This window comes from Ursus arctos, unplaced genomic scaffold, assembly GCF_023065955.2.
Source record: "Ursus arctos isolate Adak ecotype North America unplaced genomic scaffold, UrsArc2.0 scaffold_12, whole genome shotgun sequence".
Taxonomy (NCBI): Eukaryota; Metazoa; Chordata; class Mammalia; order Carnivora; family Ursidae; genus Ursus; species Ursus arctos.
Window position 1 is genome coordinate 32,273,748 of NW_026622786.1, and position 21,327 is coordinate 32,295,074.

The 21,327-nt window shown below is 44.9% G+C and overlaps 1 protein-coding gene and 1 pseudogene across 1 annotated transcript in view; one reads left to right on the forward strand and one right to left on the reverse strand.

The window, feature by feature from the left end:
* The window catches only part of LRRC8C (leucine rich repeat containing 8 VRAC subunit C), a 78,587-nt gene extending 77,453 nt beyond the window's left edge, over positions 1-1,134 (reverse strand). The window contains exon 1 of the mRNA XM_026497645.4: positions 901-1,134. The gene's annotated coding sequence lies outside the window, so the exon portion shown is untranslated. The remainder of the gene's footprint in view (positions 1-900) is intronic.
* Positions 1,135-7,987: 6,853 nt separating this feature from the next.
* LOC113254432 (palmitoyltransferase ZDHHC6-like) lies at positions 7,988-16,454 on the forward strand (annotated as a pseudogene).
* The last annotated feature ends 4,873 nt before the right edge of the window (positions 16,455-21,327 follow it).

A 21,327-nucleotide genomic window follows, 5' to 3' on the forward strand; every position in this document is an offset into this window, starting at 1 on the left:
GTGAAGTTTGGTCTTGACACTCTGAAATACCCGTCCTGGGATGTGGGCTAGGTGTCTGTGGTTATTCAGAGCTAGGTACCGTGTGAGCTTTTGAAGGAACTGTAATCTGATGTGCACCGGCAGGCGTGGGGTGGGGGAGGGAAGAGCTGGCTGAGGAGAAAAGAATGGAATTAGCGCCTACAGAGCACATCCTAAGGCTCCGGAGTTGCTAACTCCATCCCTAACCACCTCGCTGCTGTGAACCGGCTGGAAAGGGAAAGACCGGCGACCCTGGGTTTGGGTTGAAGGCGGCGGTCCTGGTCTCAACTGCCGGCCTAAGACACCTGGCTTCTGGGGCCCGCCCGATCCGGCTAAACCCTCTCTCCCCTCCGGTCCTGCAAAGGGGCAGGCACCGCGCTCCCGTTCCCGTCGGAGACCATCAGATTCCTCTCTCCCCAAAAGTGCTAACTTCAGGGACTCGGGGGTACAAGGGGAGAGCAGACCAGAAGGGACAGGCGGTGGGGTCTCAGGGGATTTTCAGGTAGGGAAGAAGGAAGATTGCCCCGGCGGTGGCCGCCTTTTCTCCTCGTCCTCCACCCCCGGTCCCCCCACCCCCCACCAAGTCCGCAGAATCTGTGGCGGCCGAGCGGTGCTTGGCGCCAGGCTGGGGTCCCCGGCACCGACGCTGGGGCTGGCTTGGGATGGGTGGGGTAGGGGCTCACGGGTCCCCGAGCCCCAGCAGCGGGTGGCTGCAAGGACCAAACACTGGGCGGGCGACCACCTTCCGCCCGCCCGAGAGCGGGAGCAGGCAGAGACGCGAGCGAGGCGGGGCGAGCAGTGGCTCCCGCGCACCTAGCGGACCGAGCCCGGCGGTCCCCGGCGGGCCGCCCCTCTCCATCCCTCGGCGGTCCCCGCCCTTACCTCCGGATGCGAGGGTGCCGGCGGGGCGGGTGCTGGGGAGCGGCGAGCTGTCTCCGGGTCCGGCTCAGCGGCGGCCAGCGACAGCGGGGTCGTCGGCGGGGCCGCTGCTCATGGCGTGTGGCGCCCGGAGCACTGCGGCCGCGGCCACGGCGGCGCCTTCCTCCTCGTCTTCTTCGCGGGCTCCCAGCCGGGACGCAGCTACCGCCCCAGCCCCGCAGCCCTCCTCCCCTCCGCCTCCCCGGCCGCGGACGGAGCCGCCTCCAGCGCCGCCCCGCGCGCAGCCGAGCCAGCGGCAGCCAGCGCCGCCCAGCGCCCGGCTCCGGGGTCGCCGCCGCCGCCCGCCCGCCCCGCGGTCCCAGCCCCGCTGTGACGCAGGCCGCCGTGCCCGGGAACTTCCTCCCCTGCGGAGACCACCCCGCGCCGGGACTGGCCTGCGAGGCTGCTGCCGGCCGCCGGAGGCTTTCCCCTGGACATGGAAAACGAACCCTCCCGCGCTTCCCGGCGGGGCCGCTCCAGCCTCGGAGGCGGCCACCTGGCGGCCTCTGCCTGGGGAACCCGCTGCGTCGAATACCTCCCCCATCCCTAACAGGGCGCGGAAAACCGAGGCTTCTCTGCGCTCTGCGGCCATTCCACTGCCGCAGCTCCTCCCCCGGGTGTTAGAGGGGAGCAGCTACCACTAAAAATAGCCCTCTGGCAACTCCCCTGCAGGACTGGGGTCAGGATGGAGCTAATCCCTCCTTCTCATCTGCCGCCCCGCAGGAGAACAGAAGGACCCCATAAGATCACAGGAATGAGGCGGGGCGGGGGGAATATTGAGGGAGACTGAGGAGAATGGTTAAACCAATCTCCCTGGACACCTGAGTCTCCTCTCCAGCAGGAACCCCCATGTTTCCGGACACTGAGAGCTGGGCTCCCTCGTCTCTCAGCAGCAGGTTCCCGAGACGCTGGAATTGAACGCTCCGCCTACAATTGTGAACTGTGCATCAAGGAGTTGACGGTCCTCATCAAAACCACCTGTTAAGAGTATGGGGGGAGGGGTTCTCCCTATTGATTGATCCGAAGCATGTTTCTCTTCTCCACATTCTACCCAATTTCAGGATGAGAAAGCAAACGGTCTTCTTGAAAGCTGACAGCTATTGGGATGGAAAATCTTCTGCCCAGTGAAAAATGTACAGACAAGAGCACTCGGTTATATCAAGTCTCCTGGGATGCCTTCTCAGTGTTAGTTACTGTAAGAGCACTGAAAATGAACCTCTTGCCCTGTCCTGGCAGTCAGGAGAGGGCCGACGCATCTAATCGTCTTTCACTGATTTGTTCCTACAAGCAAGCCTTAAGAGAGCAGGCACCTCCTTTAACCCCATTTCTAGTTCCAAGTCAAAATGAAAAGAAAATTTGTCCAGAAGTTGTTCCCTTAAGCTTTTAACTGCTTTCCCCCTACTTGCTGGGCAAGCTACCACCTTTGTTTCAACTCCAGTACGTTGTGGAAGTCGACCTTAAACCCTCTTAGGCTGTGGGAGATGACTCTAACACCAGCCTTAATTAACCTAGATCAACACAAAAATCTAGGGTGGGGCCTTTCTCCTAGATAGCAGGCGGAAAAATTTCTGGAGAGTTCCTGGTGAAAGGGAGAGGTTGGCTTCAGCAATTTGCTAAAATTGTGAGCACCTTGCAAGCTACCGGATACTATACGAGGCAGCTTCAGCTCTTAAATACCCTAGTTGGATTTAAACGCTCAACGAGGCAAATACTAAGGGCACAAACCTCTGGTCGGGGGCTTTGTTCTGCAAGGGCTTTCTGAGTATCTCCATCCTTCTGTACCATTGTCACCCTGACCTCAAGCTTACACATCCTTGAAATGCTCTTTCATTACCCAGGGGCATGGAACTATTCTTCCACGCTAGACTTTGGACTCAGGTGAATCAGGAATAAATCCCTACTCTTCCTGTGTAAATACAAGGGAGTTATTGCTAATTTTATTTTTTTCCCCATCATCAGCAATATAAGGATAATAGTCTAGGGTGGTGTGCAAATTAGATAACATGCTTAAAGCAGCAAGAACAGTGCCAAGCGCTTTATAAGTACACAAAAAATGGTAGCTGTTATGTACTTAATACACTCTTCATAGACCTGAAAGCAAAAGGACCAGGCATGGCAACAGGATTTGGAAATGGGATATGAACCCTGAAAATTGAGTCTCCTGCTTCCTCCAGATGCTTAATTGCAATACTTTTGTCTGCACTTGACCTGTTTTTTAATAGGGTGTATTGGGTAGGGCTACATGGAGTCACATGATTCACATGCACTCGAAAGTCTGACAGGCACTAGTCTGAAAACCACTGTTATACTGCTTAGGTCACCTTTTCTTATTTTAGAGCATGCAAATCCTAAGTCTAGTCACCTCACCTCAGTCAACCTAACTTACTCGACATCCACACTTATCAAGCCCTCGGAAAAACATCAGGTGAATCCACAATTGATCAGCCAACCCCTGTGAGTGCTGGACTCTGAGGGTCTCGAGGAAGCACAATAGACCCCTGATCTGTGGGGAATATTCTCCAGTACACCCAGGGGGTGGCTGAATCTGCAGATAGCACCAAACCCTAGAGAGGCTGTTTCTTTCTGTACATACATACGTGTAATAAAGTTTTATTTATAAATTAGGCACAGGAAGAAATCAACAATAATGAAATAGAGCAATTATAACAATATACTGTAATAAAGTTATGTAAATATGGTCTCTCTCTCAGAATATCATATTGTATTTTTGTATTGTACTCCCCCTTCTTCCTCTTTGGATGATGTGAGGCGATATAGTAACTACATGGCGAGATAAAGTGAGGTGAGGGACATGGGCGTTGTGATGTAATGTTAGGCTACTATTAGCCTTCTGACAATTTGTCAGAAGGGGGATCATCTCCTTCTGGACCACAGTTGACTGTGGGTATCTGCAACTGTGGAAAGCAAAACTTCAAATAAGGGGGGACTACTGTAATTAGGCTCATTCCCTGACTTCAAGGTGTTCACAGAGCTGGAGAGAGGGAATCTGGCAGCCCGTGAATCAGAATAATCCGTTTCGAACTAGATGTGATTGCGTTTCCGAGTAAGAAGCGGGCACTAGGGCCCAGGTGAACCATGTGTACAGAGCCACTACCTTCGCCTTTCACTCGCCCAATTCTTTAGACCAAAATTTGCCATTCTCAATGGGCTTGCAGAGTGAGTTCCCACACCAAGACTCCACATAGTTACAAGTTAACCATGTCCTGCTTGGCAATAGGGAGCTGAAGTGGATCTTTCTGGGCAGTGCAGGGCCACGGTAAGGGATTTGGAATGATACAGATCTGGGCTCAAGTCCTCGGTCCACTCCTTACTATCTACGTGACCCTGAGCTTCTTAATCTTTGAACCCCAGTTTCTCCATCTGTCTAATAGAACATCAGTACTTACTTTTTTTTAAGGTTCTGGTGAGACGCAGAAAGAGTATCTGCAACCCCTCTAGTGGGTTGTATGGAAATGGTATTTATATTATTTTGTTGTTAGCTGCAACAAAATGCAGGCTGGGCTATAGCATTCCTTGAAGGCGTATTTCAAAAGTTGCTTTCTCTGTGAAGCTTCTGTAGGCTCCCGGCAAGTGTAATTCTCCCTTCCTTGTGCTCCCACAGCACTTACCATGATGTGCTGCCATTTATCTCTTTACATTTTTGTTTCCCTACTGTATCTTTTTTCATTGCTATGTCAACACCTAACACAGAGCCTGGTATTAAATGTTGGAAGAACGAGTTTTTTAAAGTTTCCATTTTTTGTACTGGTTCTGACTTTCAGTATAATTTGTACTACACTTCAGGTTCTCGGATGTGAATCCCTTAGCTCATAGAGTTCATACTGACATTATGTATTGTGTGTGTCTCTGCTTAAACCTTGCTCTTTCTATGTGGGCTTGTTCTTGAAGACCGACCTGTTATGCTTGTTTTGTTTTATATTTGATGTCAGTTGATCCTGCCTAGTAATAGTGAAAGTAAAATCTACATTCTAAACCAAAACCACCAGCAGGGTTTAGCCCAGTATTCTCTACCCACCCTATGCACATCTGCTCCCCAGATCCTCTCTGAGCTTTTGTGGGAAGGTCCCAAGCTAACAGAAAGCATTGCTGTTTTAAGTTGCAGCTCTTATAACACTGTTGCAACCATTAGCACTTTCTGAATTAATAGCTGCCAGTTAAAACCCACCTTTAGCAACAGTTTTGAAATCCTTGACTCTATGCCATTAAAAATGCTAAGACCGGGAGAATAAAACCTCCCCTAGAAAATGTCGTGTGAGCAGGAAGTTGCCCAAGAGATAATGTGGTCAAATGTGGTCTTGACCCTAAAATGGCAGTTGAATTTGTGCCAGAGGAGAGGGTGGTGGTGCTGAGGATTTAAAAATAGGATACTACAAAACTATGGGCCAAATCCTTATAAAATCAGTCTTGTTTATTTACCACCCCTCCAGCCCCCACCCACCGCCGACACACACAGACACATAAGATGGAGGTGGTCGGTCCCACGAATCTGTGATAGACTTTGGAAATGATAATCATGAACACTTACTAGGTACATGCTGTGTGCTGAGTGCTAGCTTTATACGCATTGTCTGATTTATTTACCTTCGCTATCCAGGCAGTGTGATCTTCTCCTACTGACACAGGAGCAAACTGAGGCACATTATAACCACTGATCAAAGGTCATATGACCCCTCAGGAGAAGCATTAGGATTTGGACCCAGGCAAGTCTAATTTCAGAGTTCTCCTGCTTAACCGCGACTCAATCCTATGGAAAATGAGTGTTTTTAAATTGAATCCATCAAGTAAATTCAGTAAGGTACATTTTCAGTAGTTTTTGAAATGGCATTAGTTTGTGCTTCTCCCAATAGCATACTCACATCCCAAATGTGTCTTCATGAGGTGATTTTTCAGCTTACTTTTTAACCAAAAAGCATTTTATGACTGAAAACAAACTTCTTAATAAAAGATCAGTAAGTGTCTCATAGACCAATGGAACAGAATAGAGAGCCCAGAAATGGACCCTCGGCTCTTTGGGCAACTAATATTTGATAAAGCAGGAAAAAACATCCGGTGGGAAAAAGACAGTCTCTTCAATAAATGGTGCTGGGAAAATTGGACAGCTACATGCAAGAGAATGAAACTTGACCACTATCTCACACCATACACAAAAATAAACTCCAAATGGATGAAAGACCTCGATGTGAGACAAGAATCCATCAAAATTCTAGAGGAGAACATAGGCAACAACCTCTACGACATCGGCCAAAGCAACCTTTTTTATGACACATCCCCAAAGGCAAGAGAAACAAAAGATAAAATGAATTTATGGGACTTCATCAAGATTAAAAGTTTCTGCACAGCCAAGGAAACAGTCAGAAAAACTAAGAGGCAGCCCACGGAATGGGAGAATATATTTGCAAATGACACTACAGATAAAGGACTGGTATCCAAGATCTACAAAGAACTTCTCAAACTCAATACACGAGAAACAAAAAAACAAATCAAAAAATGGGCAGAAGATATGAACAGACACTTTTCCAATGAAGACATACAAATGGCTAACAGACACATGAAAAAATGTTCAAAATCATTAGCCATCAAGGAAATTCAAATCAAAACCACACTGAGATACCACCTTACGCCAGTTAGAATGGCAAAAATAGACAAGGCAAGAAACAACAATTGTTGGAGAGGATGTGGAGAAAGGGGATCCCTCCTACATTGTTGGTGGGAATACAAGTTGGTACAGCCACTCTGGAAAACAGTGTGGCGGTCCCTTAAAAAGTTAAAAATTGAGCTACCCTATGACCCAGCCATTGCACTACTGGGTATTTACCCCAAAGATACAGACGTAGTGAAGAGAAGGGCCATATGCACCCAATGTTCATAGCAGCAATGTCCACAATAGCTAAATTGTGGAAGGAGCCGAGATGCCCTTCAACAGATGACTGGATTAAGAAGTTGTGGTCCATATATACAATGGAATATTACTCAGCTATCAGAAAGAACGAGTTCTCAACATTTGCTACAACATGGACGGCACTGGAGGAGATAATGCTAAGTGAAATAAGTCAAGCAGAGAAAGACAACTATCATATGATTTCTCTCATCTATGGAACATAAGAACTAGGATGATCGGTAGGGGAAGAAAGGGATAAAGAAAGGGGGGGTAATCAGAAGGGGGAATGAAACATGAGAGACTATGGACTATGAGAAACAAACTGAGGGCTTCAGAGGGGAGGGGGTTGGGGGAATGGGATAGACTGGTGATGGGTAGTAAGGAGGGCACGTATTGCATGGTGCACTGGGTGTTATACGCAACTAATGAATCATCGAGCCTTACATCGGAAACCGGGGATGTACTGTATGGTGACTAACACAATATAATAAAAAATCATTAAAAAAAAAAAAGATCAGTAAGTGTCTGTGGCTCTGAGTTCAGGCAATATGAAATATACCAGGCAGAGAAACTCATTCTTAGAATTATTGTTCATATGGGCCAATGATAAATGAGTGACTTTCACATGATACATATATAAGCTTGAAGTAAAAAATGAGTTTGACATTCTCAAGAGTGGTTTTTATTTTTTGCGCCTCTCACTGTTATAATTATATTACTAAATAATATCTTCGTGCTACTATTTATTAAGCATGTGCAGCCATTGCTCAAAGAACTTTATATGTATTAACTCATTAATTAAATCTGTAAATGACTATCTGTAGCCATGCAGTAAATTATTCTAAAGGTAATGAAACATCTTTAAGGGGTTTGGAACGTCCTTATTTATTAAAACAAAACAAAACAAAACACTAAGGTATAGCTCCTAAGGAAGGTAACTCAATTTTCCCAGGACTTGACATTTCCAGTCTCTTAACACCATATCTTATTATGCATATAGAATATGCCATAGAACATCTCAGATCACAGTTTAACATTGACTTCCTCAAATTTCTGTGACATCAGCCCTGACAAAGCACCTAATTTCAAGCCAAAGGAATTGCTTCTTTCCTTTGACTAAGAAGCTGCTTGCTCTCTGAGGCATGACTATCGATGGCTCGAGAAACCTTACCAGGGTAGTGAAATGGAAGATGTTCTTGTTACTCACATAAACATGACTCTCTTTGGAAAACTATATGGGGACCCCTGGGTGACTCAGTTAATCGCCCCACTCTTGATTTTGGCTCAGGTCATGATCTCAGGGTCGTGAGATTGAGCCCTGCATCGGGCTCTGTGCCTTGGAGTCTGCTTGAGATTCTCTCTCTCCAGCTCCCTCTCTTCCTCCCCCCACTTGTGCACTCTCCCTCCCCACCAAAATAAATAAATAAATAAATAAATAAATAAATAAAATCTTTTTAAAAAAGGAAAACTATCATGAAAGGTGCTTTGTATACTTAGAAAATGCTTTAACCACACGCAGATGATCTCTTCTTAAAATCAACACCCGTACTGATACATGGTGCATTTTCTTGAGTTCACTTAGTAATTTCCTGAATTTACTCATGTTGTTTATCTCTCTGAGAGACAAAACAGAACAACAAAACAAAAGCAAAAAACTAAGAAAGCCTGGTTTTCCTTCTCAGTATCAATGATAGTGGTCAGCAACGGTCACTTTTATTGCTGTTAGTGAAAAGAGTACAAATTGGGATTAATGAGACCTAGATTCCGGGCATGGCTCTGCCATTAACTAACTTTGTGACTTGGGACAAGACTCTTAATATCTTTGCATCCTCAGTCTCCTTATTTGCAGTGAAGGGGTTGGAATAGGAGATTTCTTAGGACTTATTCAGTGCTAAAACTTTTCAGATTGATCTTAAAATGATACATATTTATCCTCCCTAGATTTCAGTCAGTAATGGATATAATCACCAACATTCGATCAAGGAAGGGGGAAGGCCCCCGTTGCTGCTATCCATAGGAAATCTGCCTGGAGCATGGCAGGCCCATCAGGCAAGATCCTCCCAAAGCACCTTTGTTGTTCACCGTCCATGGCCAATGAGGTAGGGCCATTCCTCCGTTGAGGCATTTCCGAGCTCCTTTCCTCTGAACTCTCCCCTTCGAGCGCCCTGAGAGATAGGGATCTGTGGTCCAATTCCCTTGCAGGATACCATACCCCTTTTGGAGATTCACAGTGCATGTTAACATGCTTAGGACTCTGAGAAGTCCTGAGTTAAAAATACTTGTTTAAGTTTGCTGACCCTAGCATTTCTCTAACTTTATTTGATAATGGAACTGTTTCCTTTGTCACAACTACCAACATTCCAGGAAGAACAAAATCTCTCAGAATAGAACGTTTGAACTGTTTTTCTAGAGTTAAAGATTGCAGAACCTTTGTGTGACCTTTTTCCTTTGGAAAAAGCAGGAAATTATCAGCCCTATTAATTCATTTAATGAATGCCTACCAAGATAAGCCCTCTTGGTAGATGTTTTCCGTAGCTACTTTCCTTACAAACATCAGCTGTAAATAGAATTGCCTGTCGTCTTTAATAGGCAAAGAGTACCCGTTCTCACCAGTAATAGTGTGGCTTTAGTCCCTTACTCTGAGGAATATTTCCTTGCCTTTACATATTCTTATTAGCCCTTGGGTTTTTTGACATCCTTTTAGAAACTTGAAACTGGTATAAGATAAACACATACATTCTGAGTACTTAAGGGGCTGGCGTAGAATAGTTGATTTATTAATGACTTGGAAGACAGTTCTCCATGGGTTTCTAGTATTTCCACACATTTTATGAGCAAGGCACTGCACGTCTTGTAAGGAAGGCCCTTTCTTCCAGACTAAAATTCAACGATACTTGTAGAGCGAACAGCCTTTGAAGAGAGAGAAAATGTCTCCCTATGGAGCAAAAGGCAAGCAAACCTACTGTCCAGTATAATAAAGATAACGTTTCTCTTCAGAGCAAGAGGCAGGCATACTTGCACTCATTATAAAGCATTCACATTCCTGAAGCTCATGGTTCCTCTCCTATAACACAACCTACTATTACTGTGTTGGGACTCCAGGAACTGACACAAAAATGCTAATACTCCGGCTTCTGCTCTTGCTGAGTAATAAACTTTCATATGATCCAGGAGCTTCCTGTCTTCCACCACCATCCAAGAAACTGTGGCAGGCTCATTTCTTTTTTTTTTTTTTTTTTTTTTTTTTTTTTTAGCTTGCAAGGGATAAAGTCTCAGATCCTTCACAGTTCTGACAATAATTGGCTTTCCACCCCCCTATGAATTGGACATTGGTAGAATAACTTTATATCCTTGGGTGTTCTTCCTCCCCGAATCATCCCCGGTCTTGTGACTATTCTCTCCTCCGACGACTTCTCTAGGCCTGTGGTAGCAGTTATAGCTGTCTCTCCTTGTTTCTGAGGTACATTCAGTAGAGGGCTGTTAGCAGTGCTGCGTTCTGATTATGGAATTTCAAAGAAAGGCACCATGAATTCTGTCCAGCATGATAACATTTCATTAAAATGATTAGAAAATATTTTACATTCTATCTTGTTTTTAAAAAGAAATTGAAAAATTAATCCTCAATGAAAAGGAAGTACCATCTTATAGTAAAGAAAGGACATGTGTGTGTCCGGGGGTGGTCAGAGAAACTTCCAAGTTAATTGCACTGATTGCTTCCAAAAGCAACGTAGAAAGAGAAAAAGAGTTGAGTTCAGATAAGATAAATTGCTTCATGGGACCAAAGGAAGGATCATTATACCACAACATGAAAACAACTGTGGCCTTATTTAGGAGACCGAAAACACCCAGGTTTCTTGAACGTCCTCAATATTCTTCAGCTTATAAAATGCTCTCGACAACAGTCTGATCTGATGTCATTTCACATTAACTGTTGAGTTCATTGGCTAAACCAGAACTCAAAATTTTGCTTTCTGTACTTCTGATCAACTGCTTTGAAACGATCAGAAAATGTTTTCAGGGAGTTTAGAAATTGATTTGGGAACCCAGTCTGGAAATCAAAAGTGGTAGCCGGATAACTTGCTACAGTAATTTGAATGCTACAAATAGGGGAGTAAAGTAAGCTTTGTTGAGTACTCTATGCCAGGCACAGTTTAAGCATTTCACATGTATACTTTCACTTAATCCATGTAACGACACCATAAAATAGGTACTGTCACTGTCCCCATTTCACAGATGGCAAGGCTGAGGCACAGATAATGTCACTTGCCTAAGGTCATGCTGCTAGTAAGTGGCAGAGCCAAGAACAGAATCCAGGCAACCTGACTCCAAAGCCTACACTCTTACAACTCCCTTTTTACTTTTACACCACAATTTTTTAAACTGCTGGAAAAGTGATTTTTCCCCCCTTAGAACACTTAAAAGAAATCAACATCAATTTTCTTACTTCTTTTGATTTTTATCTCTTAATGATTATCTTCCAAGATACAATGCTGCTCTTCATTTTTCTTTCTTTTCTTTTTTTTTTTTAAAGATTTTATTTATTTATTTGACAGAGATAGAGACAGCCAGCGAGAGAGGGAACACAAGCAGGGCGAGTGGGAGAGGAAGAAGCCGGCTCATAGCGGAGGAGCCTGATGTGGGGCTCGATCCTGGAACACCGGGATCACGCCCTGAGCCGGAGACAGACGCTTTAACCGCTGTGCCACCCAGGCGCCCCTGTTCTTCATTTTTCTATGAGGAATATACCTCAGGACCATTAAGGGTGAATTATGTCCATCATCAGCGCATGTGGACAGAGAAAGGAGGTACTGTGTAGCCCGTTTTGAGTAGGGAGACACTGCAGTTAAGCCACCTTGAAATCTTTTGTGTAAGATTTTGATTTGTCTTGAACTCCTAACACGAAAAATCTTTTAATAATCTAAAACAATTACACAATAGATGTTGAGTGTTTCTCTTGAAACACTTATCCAGAGAAGAAGGAAAAAGCAACAACATATTGAAGGTTATCCGTTCTTTACTTGGGCAAGCTTTAATCTTTCATGATCAGGAGTGGTAGGTCATACCAAATCAGCCACAATTGCCACAGTCCCCAGATGGGTGTATTGTGACTCTGTCTAGACCACCAATGACATCACAATGCTTTTCCTCAAATCAGACTGGCCCCTTATCCCCTCCAATCTCCCAAGGAGCATGGAGGTGGGAAGACTAGGGGACTTCTGCATGCTCGAAGGGGAAAGGAATTTTCAAAATCTTGGAGGACTATTTCTTAGAACGGCGAGGAAAGCATTTACTATATAGCATTTATAGATTGCTGCCCAGCCTTTGAAATTCCAAAATACTTCTGAAAACTAGTGATAGCAAAGTTTATATAGAACCCTCTGCAAGGTTAGATCTATTCAGCATTCTGAAGACAAATGGCATGGTACAAATTTCAGATGCAAGAGCGAGACACACTTCTGCACGCCCTGCCATCATTTTCACAGGAAAATGAGGGAATCAGCATGGTCTTCGCTGAACAACTTTTGTGGAGATTGGAGGGTATTTTTCGCTCTTCTCGTTAAGGCCTTGAAAAGCTAAGAGTTGAGTGGATTCCTGCCTGTCTGCTTCTGAAATCTCGAGTGAAGCTGGAGGTTCAAGAGAAGCACAGATGAATCCTTCTGATCTTTCTGGGACCCCAAGCAGCTACACAGAAGTATTGTAATTTCATAACTAAAAGGATTTGGATTTATCTTGATTTTAACCAGCACTACTTAAAAAAAAAACAAAACTCATATAACTGAATTCCTACAAACCCAACTTTTTTGGGCAAAATCAACTTCCCAGATGTTACAGTTGTTTACTCTGAGGGGACCCGCCATCAACTTTGGACGTGCCTTCAGTGGCTTTACCACTCTTTACGACCTCCCGGATTTTGTATGTATCTCTACTCCCCCTTCTAATTTCTCTCACTTCCCTGCTCTCCTCTCTCTCCTCGCCTCCAAACTGCATCGGTCTTTAAATGCCCTGTCCAAATCCTAGCTCTGTGAAGTGTTTCTAGCACTTTCTTTTCCGAAAACTCTTATAGTAATTAACCATTTTTTATCTTCCATAGCTGTGAAAACTTAGATAAGCTGCTTAGCTTCTCTGAGCCTCAGTTTCTCCATAGATAAATGGGGATAATTACAGTATAGTGTGTTGTGAGGATTAGGTGATTTAATATGTGTGTCTTAGAACTGCCTGATACATCATAAACATGCATTGTGTCAATGTTTATTAATATTCAACAGTTAATTTTATCTTCTCTTTTTTTGACACTTTATATTTTTTTCGTTTCCCACATAGTTGAGGTTCAAAAATTATTTGTTGACTTAATTATCTTGATAATATGTCAAAGGGGGAGTATTTCCTTCATGTTTTTTAAAAAATCAATTGATGGGTATCTGGTGGCTCAGTCAGTTGAGCAGCGTCTGACTCTTGATCTCAGCTCAGGTCTCGATCTTAGGGTCGTGAGTTCAAGCCCCGTGTTGGGCTCTATGCTGGGTGTGGAGTCTACTTAAAAAAAAATTAATAGGGGCGCCTGGGTAGCGCAGTCATTAAGCGTCTGCCTTCGGCTCAGGGCGTGATCCTGGCGTTCCGGGATCGAGTCCCACATCGGGCTCCTCGGCTGGGAGCCTGCTTCTTCCTCTCCCACTTCCCCTGCTGTGTTCCCTCTCTCGCTGGCTGTCTCTCTGTCACATAAATAAATAAAATCTTTAAAAAAATAAAAATAAAATTAAAAAAAATTAATAAACTGATAAACATGAAGAACTGCCAGTTGCCAGTTTTCTTAAAAGGCAAGATCTTGCAGCTTGATATATAATTTTTTTAAAAAGTAAACATAATAAGTGCTTATTGCAGGAATAAAATATGTATATTTTTTATACTTTCATTTCTCTTTCAATTTAACATATCACCCATGATACATAAAATAATCATTATTTCTCTTCCTCCCCCCAATTGAAACCCATGAAATTATTTTTTTGAGAAATTCTTATGTAAAATATCTATCATGTTGCAGAACTTCTGCAAATATGAGTGATTCAGTGTCTTAGTTAATATTATGGAAAAAAGAGTACACACTTGAAATATTGCTTTTATCGTTTACCAAAATCTGCATGCAGGAAGAAATAGCCAGTTTTAACATATCAATGTTATGGGTTCTCTTTTGTACCCGATTTTCCCGGGGATCCCAACATTCCCCCAGCTGCTTCATGAACTTGTGATCTGCAAGGGCGGGGGGGGACTTGCACTCCAAAGACAACAAATTTCAAAAATCTGTTTGAAAGGTAAAAACTGACCATGTTCATTTTAAAACAGAAGTAGTTCAGTCATTTGAAGACAAGAGGAGTCAACATTTTTGTTCAGAAGAATGATGGAAATATGGCATTAAAAATCAGGACAGAGGTGCTGAAGGTTGCTCGGCAGCTAAAATATTAAGATCTTTTCTGCTAGTTGAGTTTTTAATGTTTAGAACACAAAGCTCTCTTAATCACAGAGGAACTAGTTTATCACTATTACTTGGATTTCTTTAGAAGGTAGTTTAACTCTTCAACTAGTCTTCTCTAGTCATCACATAGTAGTTTGTCATGGAGACAAACTTTGAATGGAGGAGGGAACTGGCAGAGAGACAAGATTGGTCTGGGCAGTTCCCAAATTCCACCCTCTTGCAACCAGGATTCGCTTTCTGCTTGTGCTGGACTAAGGTACCCAGACCAAGTTATCCGACGAGGAGAAAACCTGTTCCAGGTGGAACAGGAAATGCAATGACTGAGGGGCAGGCACCAGGGATCAGACAGAGACTGGGTTTCAAGCCAAGATACTGGATTCTTCTAGTCAAGCTAAAGAGCTCTGCGTGTTAACAGGCATAATCTGTGTTAACGTCTCATAACTTGGAGGCATGACAATGAAGGAACACACAGACTTGTGGCACATGGAAATGTGTGCACAGAAAAAGGAGATCTATGATTTTCTAAACGGAGGAAGGCATTCATTCTTTCTCACCAAAATGGCTACATTCTGCTTGGTTATCAAGCTTGAAAATCTCTAAGAATGAGACTTTGTCACTGGGGTCCCATCAGAGCCCTTGGGGATAGAGTGACACGTTCTACCATGGCCAAGATTGACCCTGTGTTGTGGTCCTGGCCTTTACATACCACGAGAGGAAGCATGACTTTATTTCATCATGCTGATAAGTTATAAATTACAAAATTCTTTACAATTACTTCAGTGCTCTGGCTTTGTCCCTTCGGGGTGGAAACCAGAAAATTCTCAGGATAGTAAAGTCTGCCAAGCATACGAGGCACCACGGTCACGTCACTACAGAAGGTCTAACAGATGTGCGAGGAAGACAGACCATCACTGTCCTTGGAGCAACAGCTGTCGTGGTTCCCAAAATCACACTTCCTGCACACTGTTTCTCCTTTGAGCACCACCAGCTTGTATTCATGCTGCCTTCATCTTTGGTATGACTATGTGGACACAGCTTTATAGTTGGCTCTCCTTCAGGTGAAACGTGGTGAAGATCGATATGTATGCAGCTTGGAGAGATCCTCTCCCAATCACTCCCTTTGAGTTAGCAGCACTTGCAGCCACCTTGTTTGCCTTGGGATTAGCTTTAGGAACAACTATAACTGTTGGGATGTTATTTTGTAACCAGATGAAAACAATTCGCACAAACAAAACTTCTATTGAACCATGGATTGAAGAAAAGGCTAAAGATCAATTTCAATATTACCAACTAGATGAGGTCTTTGTCTTACCTTGTGATATGGGAAGTAGATGCAAGACTTTAAACAGGTATTTACATGGTCAGGGCCCCTGAAGGAGATGGGCTAGAGTGGCCAATTAGAGAAGGTTGTCACCAGTAGAACTTAACAGTAGAACAATTGAAACTAAAAACAGATAAAAGAGTCAGAAGTGGGGGCGCCTGGGTGTTTCAGTCAGTTAAGCATCCCACTCTTGATTTCCACTCAGGTCATGATCTCAGGGTTGTAAAATTGAGCCCCAGGTCACCTTCATGCTGGACGTGGAGCCTGCTTAAGATTTTCTCTGTCCCCCACTCTGTCCCTCACCTCCTCTAAAAAAAAGGGGGGGGTGCATCTGGGTGGCTCAGTTGGTTAAGCATCAAACTCTTGATTTCCACTCAGGTCATGATCTCAGGGTCATGAGATTGAGCCCCAGGTCGGGCTCTGCATAGGATGTGGAGCCTGATTAAGATTCTTTCTCCTCCCCTCCACTTCCCCACCATGGACGCACTCTCACTCTTTATCTCTAAGAAAAAAAGAAGAGTTCAGTATAAAACAATCGAAGATTATAGTGGTACCTGCTGTCCTTCGAATAAAGGAATCAAAAGGAATGAAAACCTTCTTCACGAGCCCCTGCACTGAAGAGCCTTGAATAAGGCTACAGAAAAGGGAGTTCATTTTAGCCACGAGATGGTTATGATACTGATTGTATAGAGAGAAAATTCTTGATGATTCCTTTGATAGAAGATCTTCTAAGAATAAGAGTCTGTTTTTCTAGAAACCGTATGGAGAAGTATCCATGTGATGATGAAATAGATCAAGCCCCAGAGGGAGAGAAGAAAAATAGCCACAGTTAAAGTAAAATTATCCTTTAAGTCCTCTCCATTACCTGAAAATTGTACATATTACTAAAGAATTATTCAATGAGCCTACTCGGGTCAAGGTGTGTTTTTTTCCTCAAAAGCGCCCTAGTGCCATGACCTAAATATTATAATTACCGTTCTGAAATGGGAGAAGCCACTCTGCTTATGCCTTTGAATTCCTGCCCCTTTTTGCCACCTCTTCCTCTCCCCCAAAGGAAAAACACGTTCCTAAAGTAAGTCAGTGCATTGTCTCTAGGACACGTGCTGCACATTATGGACCACACCTGTGGATACAGTGATGCTTTTATCCTGTTTCCCCCTCAGTCGACATTTCTTATGTAATATTCTAATACTATAGAACTTAATATGTTAGATTCAACAGAAGCTTAAATTTGATTGCCTGTCTTTTAATAATGCAGATTTTTATCAAATCAAATAAAGATCGATGGATTTTCTGTAAAAACAAAACCAAAAAAAGATGGTAAATTGAAATCTTCCTTCAAAACCTCTCTCAAATGCCTCCAAAATTTTCCATTTCCACTTGTGCTTTCTTAGGTTAGCTCTCAGTGCTTTATGGCCACACAGGGGCTCGTGCCTCCTTCCTACTCTCCTGCTTTCACTTCATGCAGACCATCCTCCATGCAATCATCTAAATTTTCTTCCAAAAGTATAGCTCTCAGCATGTATGTTATGAATGGCCCATAGTAGCTGCTCAATAAATCACTTGCTTTAAGTGATGCCCCACCACCCAAAGGAAAAAGCTTAAACTCAAAGCCCTTACGTTTTGTGAATAATAATAAGAGACTATGATATAATAAAGAATATATTTGGTCTTTGCCCCTGGTTCCTGGTACAGAGCTCCTAAAATCCTTGGAATTTCCTGAATGATAGAAGTGTCTTTGTTAAGCTAATGAGATGACTCATGTGGGTCGTTAGATAGCTTCAGGATGGGAACTGGACATCAGAAAGGCCAGCCATGTGATTAGAGTGTTGGAATTTTGGCCCAGCCTGACCTGGGGTGAGGGAAAGTTTCAGGGACTGGGAGTTGGGGTGGGGAGAGATTGAGATCAATCATGTTTTCACAACGAAACCCCAATAAAAACTCTGACATCAAAGCTCATTGGAGCTTCGCAGTTGGTGAACTCATTGAAGTGCCTGGAGGGTGACACACTCTGTCACACTGCATGGGGAGAGGGCACAGAAGCTGGGTTCTTTCCGAGGCTTCCTCATTTGGCTCTTCTTGAGTTGCATCCTTTCAAATACAACTGTAATCAGAAGTACAGCATTTCCTTGAGTTCTATGAGTCATTCTACTGAATTATCAAACCTGAAGGAGTCATGGAACCCCCAAGTTTGTAGCCAGTTGGGCAGGAGTTTGGGTGGCCTGGAGACTCCCCAAAACTTGTGACTAGAATCTGACGGGAGGGCAGTCCTGTGGAGGGCTTTGCTCTGAACTTGGTAGTCCACACCAACTCTAGATAGTCAGTGTCAGAACTGGGTTGGGTAGAAACAAAATCCAGTATTAAGTAGCTGTTACTGGAATCTACAAAAATAGAGCATGTCACCAGAGCATGATTTTGGGTATCATAGCTGTAGTGGAAAGATTGATTTACTAAAAGCTTCCCAGGACCACAAAATGATAACACTACTTCCTGTGCCCTCACTTCCGCAGAACCCGTTAGGTTGGCCTCGTGCTAAGGAACAATGCCTGTGAGTCATTTGAAGAAAGAAGAGTCAAAATATTTTGACTAGCCTAGAGCAAGGCACTTGAAATGCATTATAATCTATGGTCTTAATTCCATGAGGTCCTACCAATGGGTTATTTTGGCAAAGACAAAGTAATGTCCTTCTCCCCTAAGTTTCTCTGAGAAACATTCTGCCTAGGCAAGACAGCCGAGCCTGGCTGATGAGTTATAAGTAAATGGCTGTGTTCTCTGTGAAGATTTGGAGTCCTCCGTGCTGTCTACACCCTAGTAGCACTTCTGAGAAGAATCAAGCTACTGGTGCTGGTGACAATGGTTAGGGCAAGAGAGAGGTCCCTGTCTATTTGTTGCTCGCCAAGGTATCTATTTCCAATTTTGGCAGTAAGACATGGTAACAGAGGGAAAGAAAAGAGAAACCTCAACGCACTGCACACCTCTTGCCTGAGAGATTCCATATGAGTGCTTTGACTGGAGTTCGCTGGTTTTATCCTCATCACCTCCCTGGGGAGGAGGAGGAGGCATGATCAACCCACCTCACACAGACTCAAACTGTGGCTGTGAGTTCTCTGAGGTCTCCCGGCTCGTCAGTTAGAGAAGAAGCAGGAGAATTCAGGGCTGTCTGAACCCAAATGTAAAATCTCCATTCTCTGTTACAGACCACGAGCCAGCTTGGGGCCTCACCCTGGCGTGCCCGACTTACACTCTGAGTGAGGAAAGCAGAGAATGGTTATCTTTTCCCTCTCAACTTAGTCTAGAATATGCTTCTGAACCAATTTCCCCCAGACAAGCCAGAGATTGCCACTGGCAAGACAGCACTGAAATCTTTTGCAGCCTTTCTCTCAGCATTCTCTCATTTAGGCAAATTGGTGCTAATTCTGGGGCAGGCGGGAACAAGTCATCATCACAGCCTTCTGGAGACATCTCTGGAGCAGCCTCCCAGGGCATACTTGGCTGTGTTTCCAGAGTGCTCCCCTCCACTCCCCTGAATTAGCTCCATCCACTTGCAAGTAGCAAACAGTGACTCTTCCAGCAAGAATCCTTGATGGTGCATCCCTCTGACCGCCGGAAGATCTGCTGGAGGGCTTGAAACGTGCTGAAACTCCCTGGGAGGTTGAGGTCGGGGGACCCGCATTATCAAGTGTCCATGTGTCATTAGTAGGTGCCTTGTCTAGCATGGTGGCCCAGCCGTGCCACTCGAGGGCCTGGAGTATAGCGCCAGACCCTGGTGGCGGACACTCCAAGGACACTGAGACAAGACATGCTGACCTTCTCGGTCTCACTCGGCCACCAGCACAGCGGCAGCCTAGGACGGTGTCTCGCCTGTCCAAAATTTTGGACAGCCCGGGGGCTGGAGCCTGGGTGGCAGGCGGAGGGTAGCCACTCACCAGAGAACGAACACCTTGAACTGAACACACTCTCCCTCCCATTTCCTAAGGTTTCACAGTGGTTGATTTCCCATGGAAACAAGCAGAAATCTGTTTTAATCATCTGGCATTTTTAGTTCCCTAATTTGTATGAGAACCTGGAGATAGGGACATACGGTACATCCATTACCCCAGAAAGCCGCAGCTGAAAGAGAAGTAGTTACAGCCAGTCTTCAAACTGGAAAGCTTCGGCATAGGGCTTCACATGACTTTCCTTAATCTCAGAGAGTGTCAAAAATGCTGCCAAAATAGCTGTTTCTGTTTCGGCTCAGTGCTTGCAGCAAGATTCACGTTTGAACCTTGGTGGGCGCCTCTCCCACAGCGCGGCGCCCCCTTACCTCCTGCCCCAGGCGGAGAGAGTGGAAGGAGCCCTGGCCGAGGCCGGCCTGACCCTTGCCCTCACTAGTCCTGTGACCCTGGGCTACAACGGAGCCTGGGCCTCATTCTCCTCATCATGAAAATGTCGTTCGATCAGCTAATGAATATTTATTGAACATTATTTTGTGGCCGACGCGGTTCTAAGAACTGGGAAGACAGCAGTGAATAACATAGCACCCCCACCTCGGCGGAGTTAAAATTCTTTGTGGGGGAGATACGCAAACGCGTAGGAGCCATGATAGGGGTCATGGAGTAAAGCAGACCAGGGGAGGAGGGTTCGTGCAGGGCGATTGCAAACGGGAAAGCCGCCGGGCCAGGAACGCTCCTACAGAGCAGGCCGCTGGGGGGAGGCCAGAACCGGCGGGAGGTGCGCCGGCTGCATGGCCGCGGAGAGCATTTTGTGGGGAGGCCGTGCAGTCAGGGTCAACCTCGGGTTTTGAGAAACAGCAAGAAGTCCAAAAACGGCTAGAACCTGCGAGCGTGGGGCTTTCGAGGCCACCGAAGAGGATTTGCCTGTGGTTGCTCTCAGAGGGTTTTGAGCAGAGGAGGTAGAGCTAAGTCGTGCTAAGGTAACTTGGCCGCTGTGCGGACAGTACACGGAAGAGGGACAAAGCCGGGCTGCCGGCGCCACACCCGGAGGGCGGGACCAGGAGAGCTGGCGTCTGGTGGTGATAAGTGCTTGAATTGGAGCCTATGTGTTATTTCGAAGGTAGAGCTGCCAGGGCTGCCGGAGTAGGGGCGGGTGTGAAAGAAATAAGGGAGCGAAGGCTAACTCCACGGTTTTTAGCTTGGTTACAGGAAAAATGGAGTGTTCACTTTCTGCGACCAGTAGTAGTTTAAGGGGGACAGGTGGGGATACAAACAAAACATGTTACTCAACAAACAGTAAAACTTATCAAATGAATTAGATCTAAAAGAATGACCGCTTTTGTCTTCAAGAAAAATTAGAGTAACCTCTGGTGATGCCAGGTGGTGAGAAGCCAAGATGCCTGAGGAGTAAATCATTTTGAGAAATGAAGTTTCTCTGCTTTCCTAGCATGGTCACTGTTATCGTTATTGCCTCCTTCCAGTTAATTATCTAATGGGATTCCAAAAGTTCACAAATTTAAAGGTAAAGAAAGGTCTCGTCACTGGAACATACCATATAGAAAGCCCACATCCGGGGTGCCTGGGTGGCTCATTGGGTTAAGCGTCTGACTCTTGATTTCAGCTCATGTCATGATCTCGGGGTTGTGAAACTGAGCCCTCCGTCAGGCTCTGTGCTGGGCGTGGAACCTGCTTAAGATTCTCTCTTTCCCTCTTCCCCTCAGTCCTTCCCTATCTCTCTAATAAAAAAGAGAGAGAGAGAGAAAGCACACATCCA